This window comes from Ctenocephalides felis, unplaced genomic scaffold (assembly GCF_003426905.1).
Source record: "Ctenocephalides felis isolate EL2017-DRISC unplaced genomic scaffold, ASM342690v1 CF-g0.4_SCAFFOLD_03573, whole genome shotgun sequence".
Lineage (NCBI taxonomy): Eukaryota > Metazoa > Arthropoda > Insecta > Siphonaptera > Pulicidae > Ctenocephalides > Ctenocephalides felis.
In genome coordinates, this window is record NW_020539727.1 from 787,025 (window position 1) to 796,674 (window position 9,650).

The window sequence follows — 9,650 nt, forward strand, 5'->3', positions numbered from 1 at the left end:
CACTAAGCGATTGGCCTTGCGGCTTGTTAGTTGTCGTTGCGAACGCAAGGCGAACTGGAAATTGGAATCTCGCATCAAGACACGATGCCATGCACACTTATTTTCTTAGCTGTAAACCTTGCGGAGCTCTAGACTTTTCCAACGAATGCAAAATTGTCGAAATCGGTTCTTGCGTTCTGGAGTTATATCGTCAGGAAGGAAAACCCAACTTATTTATATATATATATATATATATATATATATATATATATATATATATATATATATATGTGTATATATATATATATATGTAGATATATGTAGATAACTATTTGAAATTATTTAAAACAATTGTTGATTATTTTTATTACTCGAATTTTTAATTACGATGCATGAAGTTCCAGCAATTTGCATTAGGACACGATGCCATGCACCACTAATTTTCTTAGCTATAAACCTTGCTGAACTTTGCGAGACCTTTCCAACGAATGCAAAATTGTCGAAATCGGTTCGTGCGTTCTGGAGTTATTTCGTCAGGAAGGAAAACCCGACTTATTTTCATGTATATAGGAGATAATCTATTTAAAATTATTTAAAACAGTTATTGATTATTTTTACAACTCGAATTTTTAATTACGGTGCGTGAAGTTCCAGTAGCTTGCATCAAGGCACGATGCCATGCACAACTAATTTTCTTTGCTATAAACCTTGCGGAGCCCGAGACCTTTCCAACGAATGCAAAATTGTCGAAATCGGTTCGTGCGTTCTGGAGTTATTTCGTCAGGAAGGAAAACCCGACTTATTTTTATATATATAGAAGATAGAAGATAATCTATTTGAAATTATTTAAAACGGTTATTGATTATTTTTATTACTCGTATTTTTAATTACGGTGCGTGAAGTTCCAGCAGCTTGCATTAAGGCACGATGCCATGCACAACTAATTTTCTTAGCTATAAACCTTGCGGAGCCCGAGACCTTTCCAACGAATGCAAAATTGTCGAAATCGGTTCGTGCGTTCTGGAGTTATTTCGTCAGGAAGGAAAACCCGACTTATTTTTATATATATATAGAAGATAGAAGATAATCTATTTGAAATTATTTAGAACGGTTATTGATTATTTTTATTACTCGTATTTTTAATTACGGTGCGTGAAGTTCCAGCAGCTTGCATTAAGGCACGATGCCATGCACAACTAATTTTCTTAGCTATAAACCTTGCGGAGCCCGAGACCTTTCCAACGAATGCAAAATTGTCGAAATCGGTTCGTGCGTTCTGGAGTTATTTCGTCAGGAAGGAAAACCCGACTTTTTTATATATATAGAAGATATATATATATATATCAAAGCTTGTATCAACTAGTGGGACGCATGGCATCGTCTATCGTTAAGGCAAATTTCTGGAACTTCACGTACCAAAAATTATTATTTTTTTAATATGATTAACATTGTTGAAAAAAATTTACTTCGAACAAATTAGATTTTTGAAAAACAATTTTGACAAAAAATTACTTTTTTTTGAAAAAAATTTTCTTTGAAAAAAAATGTTTTCTTTATTTTGACATATTTAGGAAATTCTGAACTTTTTTTCAAAGCAATCGTACTGCTTTAACTGCAAAGCGCGTAAGCGCCGCGTCGCCGTCTAACGGATAAACATTGGTACGGAACCCATAGGAATGTAAACAAAATTTATACTTATTGTTAAAATCTCTATAAAATATCTGATAATTTGATGTACATATGTCTAATGGTCATTTTTGACCGCCAAATGGCATTTTTTTTTACTTTTTTCACTAGATCTCCGAAACCGCTAGACCTGTCTTCCCAAAATTTTAATCAGCTCTTCATCTTGTCAATACAAGTAAAATGTTTTTTGAATTATTGAAATCGGACGCTCCGTCCTCTTAAAAACTGAGTTACCGTTTTTGGCACTTTTTGCCCCGTATCTTCGGAATGGCTAGACCTGCCTTCGCCAAAAACTAATCGGCACGTTTCCTTATCAATACAAATCGAATGTTGTTTGATTTATTCAAATCGCTTCAACTGTGTTCCCGAAATCGTCGACGAAAATTTGTATCCGCACAAACATACACACACGCACACACACATAGACACACACTCACATACATCCATTTTTTCTAAGGTATGCCAAAATGTTCAGAAGGTTTTGAAACGTAAAACTATATACAAATTTTAATTTTCTTTATATTTAACTTCTCGTAGGGTCAATTATTGTAATTGTCCAAAAACCGAAATTGAAAATTTTTACATATCTTTACGTTTTGAAGGTTTCTGAACATTTTGGCATACCTCAGAAAAAATGAATGTGTGTGTGTATATATGTATGCCTGGATACAATTTTTCTTCCACGTTTCGAGCGCACCGATGAACCGATTTGAATGGGTCAAAAAACATTCGATTCCTATTGATAGGAAGATGTGCTGATTAGTTTTTGGCAAAGGCAGGTCCAGCCGTTTCGGAGATACGGAGCAAAGAGTGCAAAAAATAGAAATCAAGTTTTTGAAAGAACGGAGCATCCGATTTGAATGATCTAAAAAACATTCAATTCGTAATGACGGGGAGAAGTGGTGATTAGTTTTTGGCAAAGGCAGGTCCAGCGCTTTCGGAGATACAGAGTTAAACCGTCTGATTTTAATGATTCAAAAAATTTTCTGCTTGTTTTTACAAAATAGTTGCTTTTGGAAAAAAAATTGTTTCAATTTTGATTTTCAAATTTTTTTTTTGTTAAAATATTTTTTTTTGTATATCGAAAATAATTCAGATTTTAATTGTAATTCTGACTCAAGTTCTAATATACTTTAAACAAATATTTTCAACTTTGCAATTCAGTTTATATAATTTTTATAAATATTAGATAATGTTACAGTATTTATTTATAATAATCTATTTGAAAACATTTAATATTCCTCGAAAATTTCGTTACGGTACGGGAAGTTCCAGCAATTAACCTTAAAGCACTATGCCATACACCCATTAGTTCTTTTTGGTTCCTATCTAGAGTATCTACTTCGCAAAATACATGATAGATGGCCCTGTTGTTATGTCCAAAAAGGGTGACAAATTTATGTCGTTATGATTTTGAAAACTGAATTAGAATTAACCAGTGGTCCATCGTATTGTGCCTTATAACTTTGAAATTTTTTAAAAACATGGACTATTTTGAAAAATTTGATATTTTTTTAAATCTTGAAATTTTTTAAAATTTTAAATTTTTGTTCCAAGCAGTGTAGCTGTTTTAAAGAAAATATATCTATACGGCGGTTAAACATTATAAATCTTGGTACGGAACCGATAAAAACGTAAACAAAATTTATACTTATTACAATCTATATAAAATATCTGATATTTGATGCGCATGTAAATAATGATCATTGTTGACCGCTAAATGTCTTTTTTTACTTTTATCATAGGATCTGCAAAACCGTTGGACCAGACCACCCAAAAATGTATCCAGTTCTTTATTTCGTCAATACAAGTAAAATGTTTTTCGAATCATTCAAATCGGACGCTCTGTTCTCTTAACAACTAAATTACCATTTTTGACGTTTATATATGTTTACATGAAAAGTAAGTAAACAAAATTTAAAAGCGGAGTTAGAGTGAAGGACCTTATCTCAAGAATTATATAAACTGAATCGTAGAGCTTGAATTATTCATTTTAAGTGTAGAAGTAGGCTTTGGCATTTTAGCTAAAATTAAAATATAAATACGAATTATTTTTAATATTAAAAAAATTTTTGAAAATTAACTTTTTTTTCTTTTGCTTTCCCCAAAAACAATCATTTTGTCAATACCAGCAAAAGTTTTTTTAATCATTCAATTGAATGCTTCATTCTCTCGAAAAAACTGCCATTTTTTGGCCTTTTAGCTCCGAAACGGCTGGCGCTTTCTTCTTCAAAAACTAATCACCACTCCTCCCCTCCATTACGAATCAAATGTTTTTTGAATCATTCAAATCGAATGGTCTGTACTCTCAAAAACTCGATTTCTGTTTTTTGCACTCTAAGCTATATATCACCAAAACGGTTGGATCAACTTTACCAAAAACTAATCAGCGCGTCTCTTTATCAATAGGAATCTAATATTATTTGAATAATCCAAATCGGTTGAACAATGCTCCTGGAAACGTTCAGAAGCCGCTGAAACGTGAAGATATGTTAAAATTTTCATTTTCGATTTTTGGACGATTACTATAGCATTAACTACGGGAAGTTAATAAACACTTTTCGTAGGCCATTAGTAGGTATTTCAGTTTTATTAAAAATATCAAATTTGTTTTTAACAATCAATTGTAAAGAAACGACTTGGTCGATCATTGTCTAAAACTAATCAGCACACAATTTTTGATTTTTTCTGAATAATTTAAAGAAACTACTCATATAACTCATCATAAAAGTAATCACTGCAAATCATTATCGAGTTGCAATAAATAGTTTTAAAATTTTTGAAATAGGTTCAGCCAATTTGGAGAAAACTTCGATGAAAAGTCTAAAATTGGAACACTGCACATAGCTATACATACATACAGAGCCATACACATAGATATGTTCATGCAGACATATTTTTTAAAATTTTTGTCTTCGTTGTCTTTTGTCGTTGTCTAGGTTTTATTTTAGTCTTGGTTCGATTCAGAATTTTATGAAACGTCGAGAAAACATTAAATTCGCAAATTTCTCGCAAAAACGTAAATATCTCAAATTATGTTCTACTGAATAAATTTATTGAAACGCATAGTTTTCTACTATTTTTAAATAAATTTCCAAAGTTCATCTTACAAAGTTTGAAAAACATTCGTAATTATGCAAATAAGTACCGCACGTAAGTTCATTAAGATGTGTATTAGACCATAATTCCTACATGTTCTTTAGACTAACCCTATTGTACGAGTACATTTCCTACGAGTGCTCTATGCTACGATCAGGCATTGTTCGGATGTAATTAAACTGCTTGTGTAATAAATATTAAGAAATCACTTAAAGAAGTTTTTCAAGGGCTCCACACATCAATATTATTCCTCCGCTTTTTTTGCTTTGTATCTCCGAAACGGCTGGACCTGTCTTACCAAAAACTAATCAGAATATCAAAGAAATATCTTTGGAATCAATCTAATTGGATGCCCTGTTCTCGCTAAAACTAAATTCTCATTTTCTGCACTTTTTGCTACACTTTATATCCGAAACGGCTGAATCTGTCTTTTTCAAAAACAAAGGTCAGCATATCTCCCTATGAATACCCAGTAAACACTACTTGTTGCCGCAATATAACTTTTTATGTTACAAAGTTATATAACAAGTGTTAACTAAATGTAATGTACCCGCAATGTATTTTGAAGTTACAAAGTTATATAACAAATGTTAACTAAATGTAATGTACGCGCAATGTATTTTGAAATTACAAAGTTATATAACAAATGTTAACTAAGTGTAATGTAAGCGCAATGTATATCGGGAGTTACAAAGTTATATACATTTGTTACCTAATGTTAAATGTGCAATGTTTTGTTAGAAAATATTTTCCACAACTTTATATTTAATGAAAAATCGATTTATCTAATTTTAAATTCCGGATATATATATTTTTTATATCAACCGATTAGATTGATTTAACTAGTGGTGTATGGCATCGTGCGTTAAGGCAAATTACTGGAACTTCCCGTACCAAAAATTATTTTTTTTTCAAAAAAAATTTTTTTTTCAACTTTGAAAAAATTAGATTTTTTAAACAATTTACATTTTAGAAAAAAATTGAATTTTTTGAAAAAAAAACTTTAGAAGAAAAATGTTTTTTATGAGATGAAATATCGAAGCGCGTAAGCGCCGCGTTGCTGTTAAACAAACAAACGATGTTACGGAACCCATAGAATGGTTCTTGAATTATTAAATTCGGACGCTTCGTTCTCTTAAAAACTGAGTTACCTGGGCACTTTTTGCCCCGTATCTTCGGAACGGCTGCATCAGCACGCCTCCTTATCAATACGAATCGAATGTTGTTCCCGAAACGTCGACAAAATTTTCATTCTCGATTTTTTTGCGACTACTATAACTTACTACGGGACGTTATAGTAAAAATTTCAAAGTTTTAAATAAAAAAATTTTCTAAGTTTTCCAAAAATAGAATTTTAACTTCTTCAATTACTTACTTAAAACAAACTATTTTTTTCAAAAAATTTAAAAACTTATAAGGAGAATCCACGCATTGCCTGTCTCGGATTTTGATGAAACTTGGCACAATGCTAGATTTGATGCCCAAACTGACCGTGGTAAAATATTAGAGGCCTGTGAAAAGCGGTTTAAATATAAAAATTAATTAAAGTTTGCATTTTAGCAGCGCGCGTATTGCATACCTTGCAAGCTATTCGTTATTAACAGCAGATTGGCCGAGTGGTTATCGTCGTGGAATTCTAATTTTTGCTCCGGGATTCAATTCTCAATTCAGATATAATATTTTTTTTATTATTTTTCTTTGATATTTATAATTTCACGTGTAAATAATATTAACATTTATTTGAGTTTTCGATTAATTTTATATTTTCGTTTAATATTCTATAATAAAGTCCTCCGTAACACCTGTAAATTTTATTTTGATACTACTTATAAAACTTACGATCATATAAATATTAAGTGATTTCTGAAACATTATAATTTTGTATTAATAACAACAATAATACGGAAGAAAAGATATATATTTATAAGTAATATCAAAATAAAAATTTACAGGTGTTACGGAGGACTTTATTATGGAATATTAAGCGAAAAATATAAAATTAATCGAAAACTCAAATAAATGCTAATATTATTTACACGTGAAATTATAAATATCAAACAAAAATAACAAAAAAGTATATAAAATTTTTGAATTTGATTAAACGTTTTAAACGTTTAACGGTTGTCTTCCTTTTTCGGCAGAGGGACTAGACTCAGGAGTCAGGTTTCCCAGAGTGCATTGCGCCCTGTAGCCTGTACGCTGTACGCCATTTTGATTTTATACTCTGTCATATGTGGGGATGTTTTGTTGGGTTGTTTTGTCTTGTTTTATTTTATATTTTGTAATATTGAGTGCTAAGTGTATAAATAAAAATGCAAAAATATATAGCATACATATGGCGTAAACTTTACATATTTGCTTATGTGAAATTTGTTCAGCTACATTGAAATCGAAAGAGTATAAGAAATACCTCAAAATGAATTCTATGAAGTGCTGTTTGATATATAATATTATGAAGGGTAAGTATAATTTATTTGTTGGTTACTGTGTTAAAGCCTAATTATTTTTATAAGGCCCGCGTTTGGAGATGTCTCAAAAAAAAACTAGAGCTTATTATTTGGATATGAAAATTTAGTTTTCGACAATGCTACAAGATACTAAAGGTAAATAACTGTTTAAATTTTTAATGGCTTTTGAGGTTTTTATTATTGTAATAATTTCTTTTTAGGATTGGATTCTACGTCTCGGTTTAAATCCTAAATTGCCTCGAATAACATATGTGATTAATATGAAAGAATATCAAGAGGGTTTTAACAGCAAAACAAGGAATAAATGAAAGGTATATGGCATAGTTTTGTTAACTAAATACTATTATAAATTCTGTTTAACTTTCTCATTTTTTTAATTTAATATTATATATACTCATTACTTGTGTTGTAAGATGTAGATCTGAAATATGAAATGAAGATGATTGTGAAGAAAATGATGTTTGATAAGAAAAATCAAAGCTTAATAATGCTCAACTATAATTCTAATAGTTGTATTGTTTCTTTGCAAAAAATATAATTGTATTTGAAAATTGTCATCCTAATTTGGAATTATGTAATAAAGTTTCTGTATATTGGTGTGTCGAGATAGCTAGGTTAATAGTTAGACCAAAACTAGATATTTTTATTTCCATCCTTTATTATTAATTAATATCATTTAAAAATAGTTTTATATTCAATTTGTGTTTCATTTGAAAATATGAAATTAATAATTGTAATGAATATGAATTTTATATTTTTGTTATTGTTTTCGAAAAATATTTGTTACTGTTTATTATAACATATTTAATATTGTTATTTTTAACATTTAAAATATTCTAGTTTATTATGTTATTTTTTTGTTTTGTTTAATAGGTTACTATTTTGTTTTTCATTGTGTAAATAACAAAAAATAAATGTAATTGATATAAATTTTATGTATCGTCTAAAATATTTGTTGCTGCTGTATTGTTTATTATATTGTTTTTTATTACTGTCTTGTTATGAAGTTTATTATTGCTTTATAAAATTTGTTGCTGTTCTATATAGTATAAAATATTTGTTGCTATTTTCTTTATTATAATGTTGTTATTCTTTTTATGAAATATTTGTTACTGTTCTCTTTAGTATAAAATATTTGTTGCTATTTTGTTATTATAAAATACTTGTTACTGTTCTGTTTAGTATAAAATATTTGTTGCTATTTGTTTGTTATAAAATACTTATTACTGTATTGTTTAGTTCAAAATATTTGTTGCTATTTGTTATAAAATAATTACTGTATTGTTTAGTTCAAAATATTTGTTGCTTTTTGTTTGTTATAAAATATTTGTTACTGTTCTGTTTAGTATAAAATATGTGTTGCTAATTGTTTGTTATAAAATATTTGTTACTGTTTTGTTCAGTTCAAAATATTTGTTGCTATTTGTTTGTTATAAAATACTAATAAGTATTGTTTGTTTGTTTGTTATATATTTGTTAAAAATACTTATAAGTATTTGTTATATACTTATAACAAACAAATAGGAACAAATAGTTAGTGCTAGTAGTTTAGTACAACATATTTGTTGCTATTTGTTATAAAATACTTGATACTGTTTATATAGTTCAAAATATTTGTTGCTATTTGTTTCTTATAAAATACTTATAAGTATTTCATAACAAACAAATAGCAACAAATATTTTGAACTGAACACAACAGTAACAAATATTTTGTACTAAACAAAACAGTAACAAATATTTTATAACAAACAAATAGCAAGAAATATTTTGAACTAAACAAAACAGCAATATATTACTGTTTTCTACAGTTCAAAATATTTGTTGCTATTTATTTGTTATAAAATATTTGTTACTGTTTTGTTTAATACAAAATAGTTTATAATAAACAATAGCAACAAATATTTGCTGTTATTTATTTGTTATAAAATACTTATTACTGTTTCGTTTAGTTCAAAATATTTGTTGCTATTTATTTGTTATAAAATATTTGTTACTGTTTTGTTTAGTACAAATTATTTGTTGCTATTTGTTATAAAATATTTGTTGCTATTTTGTTACTATGAAATATTTGTTACTGTTCTATTTAGTATAAAATATTTGTTGCTACTTTGTTTATTGTAAAATATTAATTTTAAATAATAAATACAATGAAATATGAGTAAATCTTTTTTTTTAGAGAAAAATTAATTATTTACGCATAAATTATAAGCATTTCAAAAAGTGCTGATTATCGCATAGGTACATTACCGTATGTTACCGCAACCTAACAATGTTATATAACAAGTTAACTAACAGGGTAGGAAATAGTTATCTCCAGGTAATAAAATTTCTTAGGGACGGTGAGGTTGACGTTATATAACTAGGTAACATTTTTATATAACCGCAACCTAACGGCAATATAAAATTGTTTACAGGGTG

The 9,650-nt window shown here is 28.6% G+C and overlaps 1 long non-coding RNA gene across 1 annotated transcript; it reads left to right on the plus strand.

Moving 5' to 3' along the window:
* Nucleotides 1-7,168: 7,168 nt before the first annotated feature.
* Nucleotides 7,169-7,545, plus strand: LOC113389422. Its single transcript, XR_003368267.1, has 3 exons — nucleotides 7,169-7,223; nucleotides 7,278-7,367; nucleotides 7,433-7,545. It is a non-coding gene; the product is annotated as an uncharacterized LOC113389422 (long non-coding RNA).
* Nucleotides 7,546-9,650: the final 2,105 nt, after the last annotated feature.